This window comes from Gadus morhua, chromosome 10, assembly GCF_902167405.1.
Source record: "Gadus morhua chromosome 10, gadMor3.0, whole genome shotgun sequence".
NCBI classification, from domain to species: domain Eukaryota; kingdom Metazoa; phylum Chordata; class Actinopteri; order Gadiformes; family Gadidae; genus Gadus; species Gadus morhua.
In genome coordinates, this window is record NC_044057.1 from 9306943 (window position 1) to 9313374 (window position 6432).

The 6432-nt window shown below is 43.5% G+C and overlaps 1 protein-coding gene and 1 long non-coding RNA gene across 12 annotated transcripts in view; both read left to right on the top strand.

Moving 5' to 3' along the window:
- The window catches only part of ccdc142 (coiled-coil domain containing 142), a 38090-nt gene extending 35115 nt beyond the window's left edge, over positions 1-2975 (top strand). For 6 of the 11 annotated variants that reach the window (XM_030367632.1, XM_030367634.1, XM_030367640.1 and 3 more), the window contains 9 exons: positions 289-428; positions 541-569; positions 759-842; positions 1068-1126; positions 1390-1535; positions 1735-1793; positions 2057-2202; positions 2459-2604; positions 2875-2975. The gene's annotated coding sequence lies outside the window, so the exon portion shown is untranslated. Of the gene's footprint in view, positions 1-288; positions 429-540; positions 672-758; positions 843-1067; positions 1127-1389; positions 1536-1734; positions 1794-2056; positions 2203-2458; positions 2605-2874 lie in introns of all 11 variants that reach the window. The other 5 variants (XM_030367638.1, XM_030367636.1, XM_030367635.1 and 2 more) reach the window with 5 other exon arrangements.
- A 1855-nt stretch (positions 2976-4830) lies between these two features.
- Positions 4831-6208, top strand: LOC115551999 (uncharacterized). Its single transcript, XR_003978266.1, has 3 exons — positions 4831-5301; positions 5648-5878; positions 6019-6208. It is a non-coding gene; the product is annotated as an uncharacterized LOC115551999 (long non-coding RNA).
- Positions 6209-6432: the final 224 nt, after the last annotated feature.

Below are 6432 nucleotides of genomic sequence, written 5' to 3' on the forward strand. Positions count from 1 at the left end.
GGAAGTATTGTACAAATGTCAGAGAATCGAGTAATTTAATTTCTGATCTTGAGGACTTTATTCATAATAAAGGGAGAGCTTGAGAAGTTTATTCTGTTGGCTTTAAATAAAATGGCATGAATCTGCCGAGGCTAGCCCACTAAGGGTTAGTCCGGTACAGGCCTCACCATGCGGGCCCCCACCGACCAACACTCAAGTCAGCTGCCCGGGTCATAGTGCTCGGCTCAGTGTTACAGTGCTGGAAGAGGAAGCCCTGTAACCGCGACGGTTCTGCCGCCTCTGTTTTAGAGCTGGCTCTGCCGAAACGTTGCAAGGTTCGACCCAACGAGAGTGGCCTGATCCGATACCCCGCTGGTCAGGCCTAGTGTCGGGTCACACATCCCTAACCCTTTAGCATGTGCGCATGAAAAGAAAGTCACTAATATTCGGTCAGTTTAAACTATACGATTGTTTTTGAATTCCATCTAGTCATTGTAACGTTTCGAGCCGAACCATTCATATGAATGTGCCTCGCTAACTCCTGTTTTCCCCTCAATGCAGGCATGATGTCGAAGTTTGCTTTTCCAATGGTAATTCGACATGTCCGTCCCAGTACATTAATACTTCAATTTAAGCAGAATTGATATGCTGTGATGATTGCAAAAAAACACATCATGCTGACTAATACTGTGGTGACTATTTTCCCTGAGCATATTGATGAATGTCTGCATGGGATATTACTTAATTCATTTATAACTCAAATCTTTCTTTCTTATCAGGTTATCCCGATACTGGTGTTGCTTCAGGACCTGATGGTTGGCTGAGGGTTGCCTGTGGGGTCTTGATGAGACTAATTTGTGCAGGTAAAGAGGACTACAGTCTAGATAAAAGCGCTAAATAAATTCAATGTATTATTATTATATAATGCTATACATTTAAAACCCAGTGAGTACTCTCATGGCTTGAGTATTTGCTTGGCTGTGGAATCCAAGCTTGGGAGAATAACCTCAGGGCTTTAGTAGTACTCATCTACCAGGACCTGACTAAGCGCTGAAACAACCGCTCTAACACCACTCTATCTCCAACAGGCTGCCAATCTGCTCTGCTAAGATGCCAATCAACGGCCCAAAGACGTCAACCAAAGCAGGTACATGTGGGAAATGAGCACCAATTGTTTCAGTAGTTAGCTCTTGCTCCTTGAAAACCCAATTTGTATACTGCCATGGCCTGAGTATTCGCTCGGCTGTGGAATCCAAACATTGGGAGAGAAAGCTCGGGGCTTTGGCACAGATTCAGTAGCACCCATCTACCATGACCTGACTAAGCCCTGAAACAACCAGACTAGTAACTGTTAAGTTTGGAACATGTGGTGCATTTGGCCTTGTTCTAAAACCAACTTATTTCCAACAGGCTGTCATCTGCTGCGCTGGTTCTTTTGCTTCAACCAGTTGACCAAGGAGGTCATGGTAGACGACATGATGGGTCACTGTGTATAGCGGACTGCAAAGTTAATTACTTGATTGCAGGCGTAATGCCCCAAAGACCACCAGAATCAGGTAAATGTTAAGATGGTCAGCATGTCGCTTCAGCATTAAACTGTTGTTCAAACCCAGTGAGTACTCTCATGGCTTGAGTATTTGCTTGGCTGTGGAATCCAAGCTTGGGAGAATAACCTCAGGGCTTTAGTAGTACTCATCTACCAGGACCTGACTAAGCGCTGAAGCAACCGCTCTAACACCACTCTATCTCCAACAGGCTGCCAATCTGCTCTGCTAAGATGCCAATCAACGGCCCAAAGACGTCAACCAAAGCAGGTACATGTGGGAAATGAGCACCAATTGTTTCAGTAGTTAGCTCTTGCTCCTTGAAAACCCAATTTGTATACTGCCATGGCCTGAGTATTCGCTCGGCTGTGGAATCCAAACATTGGGAGAGAAAGCTCGGGGCTTTGGCACAGATTCAGTAGCACCCATCTACCATGACCTGACTAAGCCCTGAAACAACCAGACTAGTAACTGTTAAGTTTGGAACATGTGGTGCATTTGGCCTTGTTCTAAAACCAACTTATTTCCAACAGGCTGTCATCTGCTGCGCTGGTTCTTTTGCTTCAACCAGTTGACCAAGGAGGTCATGGTAGACGACATGATGGGTCACTGTGTATAGCGGACTGCAAAGTTAATTACTTGATTGCAGGCGTAATGCCCCAAAGACCACCAGAATCAGGTAAATGTTAAGATGGTCAGCATGTCGCTTCAGCATTAAACTGTTGTTCAAACCCAGTGAGTACTCTCATGGCATGAGCATTCGCTCGGCTGTGGAATCCAAACATTGGGAGAGAAAGCTCGGGGCTTTGGCACAGATTCAGTAGCACCCATCTACCATGACCTGACTAAGCCCTGAAACAACCAGACTAGTAACTGTTAAGTTTGGAACATGTGATGCATTTGGCCTTGTTCTAAAACCAACTTATTTCCAACAGGCTGTCATCTGCTGCGCTGGTTCTTTTGCTTCAACCTGTTGACCAAGGAGGTCATGGTAGACGACATGATGGGTCACTGTGTATAGCGGACTGCAAGGTTAATTCCTTGATTGCAGGCGTAATGCCCCAAAGACCACCAGAATCAGGTAAATGTTAAGATGGTCAGCATGTCACTTCAGCATTAAACTGTTGTTCAAACCCAGTGAGTACTCTCATGGCATGAGCATTCGCTCGGCTGTGGAATCCAAGCATTGGGAGAGAAACCTCAGGGCTTTGGCACAGATTCAGTAGCACTCATCTTCCAGGACCTGACTAAGCCCTGAAACATCCTGACTAGTACCAGTGTTAAGTTGACTGTAGCGACCTGTGTTTGTGAAGTTCCACTTTCTTAACGATGATCTTGTGTTTTATTGCAGGTGTGGAATGACTCTTGCTCCTGGGACTTCTCTGGAATATATTCCAGGTTCCTATTAATTCATGCTCTGTTGAAATAAAAATGTTTTAACTTGAGTCTTAATTTTGTCACTCTACTGGTAGTGTTTTGGTCATTGGGCAAACCAAATAATTAAAGGTGACGAAGCAGGCAATGATCTGACATGGATAGAGCCATTAATTCCATTGGCTTTACAACAAGTTAACGTGACCAATGGCTTCAATACACAAGTCACTGGGACGAGGGTCCTCAAGCTGGGCTCTTTGTGTGTGTGGATCGTGTTCGACTATTGCAAGTGATTTTCTCCACGAGGGTGTAATCAGTTTAGCTCAAGGAGATGTGGTCTCCTGGCAATAAATGCTTCACAGTGGGTCTGATCTGCTTTATATCCGGTCACCCGGGGGAATATTTGATTGGGCACCCTCATGTCGTCAACATGGGAACTTGAAGTAATCTAAAACTTAAACTGTTACGGTTTCGATCTATCCGGTTTCGGAGTAAAAGACGGAGTCAAGCGAAACCGAGTAGATCTGTAGAAACGCTGTAGTACACATGCCAGGCCCATATTGGGCGCTGCTTCTGCTACAGAAATCCAGAAGGAAAATAAATAAGAGGCGAGCATGCGCATAAAGTGAGACTCCGCGGGCTTAAGTCATTGGCAAGTGGGTCGAGGGGTGGGGTGATGTCATGGTTTACGGTTTCAGCAGAGAAACCCGGAAGTGCTCTTGATGCGTTCTTAAATTGGCCGAAATATCGAGCCTGCATCGATGGTGACTTGTGTGGACTTGGGACCGTTAAATATCCTAGGATGTATTTCGTATTCCTGTTTTAATGTATCAGTGTGTAAGCTATAAAATAGGCTATATAGGAACATTTTAAAAGTATAACAAAGATGAAGGCCTATTCAACATATTTACATGCTATTTTAGAATGAAAGGAGTTTTGTTTTATATAATTTGTTTATTGTATAAGTCGCTGATGGAGGAAACCCATCACAACGGAATTCCCGGTCGGATCCATCTGATCGTGTGTGTGTGTGTGTGTGTGTTCTATTCTCGCTCGTTCGTAATTCTTATATCAATAGCCATACTCTCCAATAATATAATAGGCTATATATGAAAATTGAGAAACGACAATCTCATACAATCTTTTTCAAGCCACTGATTGTTTATATGTAGGGTACAGCTGGCTTGCCGTGTGAATACGGATAACTTTTCATTTATATTCATTCAAAATATTAATATAGCCTACTATTTTAAAACTAAAGAAGCTGGTGTTTATAATTTGTTTATATTGTTCAGTAGTTATATGCCTACATCATGAGGCCGTAGCATGTCCCCAGGATAGGCGCATACTTCCGCAATCCACCAGTGCTCAGAGGCCAAGCCTGGTATTGCAGCTGTTTAAGCTGGCTGTGGACGGGGGTCCGTCATATCATGTGGCCCAGAAGTAGATATCGCCGTCCACTCCAATACAAGTGGGGAACGGTGTATAAAGTACTCAAAAGCCATACTTAAGTAAAAGTACAGATACCTTACTGGAAAATTACTTAAGTAAAAGTAAAAGTCACCTTTTAGAATAGTACTTAAGTAAAAGTATTAAAGTATCTGATCTTTACTGTACTTAAGTATCAAAAGTACTTTTCTGATATTAAATGTACTTAAGTACTGAAAGTGAAAGTACAAGTAACTGCTGTTAATAAAAAAGCAAAGGGTCAGAATTTTGAGAATAATGGAGTTTATTTCAACTAACACAAACACAATAGGCAAAACTCCACAAGGCCATAAACACTTCCGGTCCAACCTACCTCCAGGACCTCCTCACCGCTCATTTTAAATCAAGGACACTCAAACCTCCTTGCAGTGTTAGTGTTAGTGTGCTATACAAATTAAATTAATTATTTATCATTATTAAAACAGCACCGAAAGTGTGTGTGTGTGTGTCTGTGCGTGTGTGTGCGTGCGTGTGGGTGCGTGCGTGTGTGTGTGTGCGCTGGTACACGTTACTTAAAGCCTATGGTGCAGGTTAACCGGAAGTTTCGATTAATGGGTACATAAAGCACTCAAAATATGTACCGCATTCATGAAATGTCTCCAAAATTGCGTTAAAGTCCAGTTTTTGTCGTTTTTTGTGGTAACGGGTGTTTTCTAACGTCGTTCGGTGGTGACGTCACGGTAGGGAGTCGTGGTGGAAGGTAGCCTCAGCCTAGTACTAGAACTATGGCGTCTAACTGGGATGAGGAAGAGGTGGCAAGAACCACAAATTACATTTATGATGGCCCACAGCCGTATAATTTCGAGCCTGTTAGACGTGAGGGGGCGAATGAGGAATTGCCGAGGATTGATGGCCGTCAAAGCCAATTAAATTCATGGTCAGAGGAGAATGGGTGGAGAGTTGGTGAGGTGTCCTGGTGAGTTGCTATCATTTAGCAATGCAGCAACGAGCGCTTGAGCTATCCCCCCTCCCCGGATAAACCCTACGATTAGTTATCCCACGTTTTGATGGTTGCCTAATAGCTCCAGTAACTACCGGTACATATTTTGCCTAGTCTTTATTTCTAAGCTTTTACATATTCCTCCGGTGAAAGTGTTGTTGCAAACGTACCCGGTAGCCGCCGATCACGTAGGCTGGTCATGAATTCAGCGGTGATTATTTTCGATTCTACTCCTCGTGATTGATTGTCATTGACACCATCAGGGTACCGCTTACAGAGAGAGGGAGAGTAGTAAGCGTGTCTGTGTCGCTGTGTTTGGCAGGTGTTTGTGTGGGCGGTGCCGTCCTATGGAATCTGTGGTGGAGAGCTTGTGCTGTAGGGAAGTGAGTGCGTTTTGGTCGCTGGTCGAGAAGCTCAGCCCAAGACCAGCAGATGTGACATGCCTCACTCAGCATCCAGGATTTGATGCATGCTGCCTGAATCCGTTTGTGCTTAAGATAGCGTACACACATTTCAAGCAGGATCATGGTCCCCTTCAAGCCAGCACGCACGAGTATGTTAATTGTTTGTTACTTTAGCATTCTTTTTATAGAGTCCTATGAACCAACTTAAACAGTTATAGGCGACTAGAGATGTGTTGCATAGACAATAAACATGCATGCAATTTTTTTATTTTCCAACCTATTTCCCTAGGCAATACCAGTACACTGCATACAGGCAGGCTATACGATGGGCTTATGGAGTTCTTGGCCTGCATATAAGGAAGCCTCTACCCTCCTGTCTGGTTTCAGCCATCAGGCAACAATTTCAGAGTGGTGACCAGACCTATCATGGCTTTCAATGGCCTCGTTTGGATGAAGAATAAAAACCATATTGGCACGTACAACATGAATACAATTATTTTTCAGTTCAAGAATTAACTCATGCTAGTTGTGTTGCGATCGCTCAACCGCCTTTAAAATGTTATAAAATACACAGAACATGTGAATTCATATAAAAACAGTTTATTAGGTCATCCCAAGTAATAGGGATCGATTACTGAAAAAAGGGACAGGTTGAAAGGCCTGATATAGTAAACAAATCAAGAAAAAAAGGGTTAGGCACAAA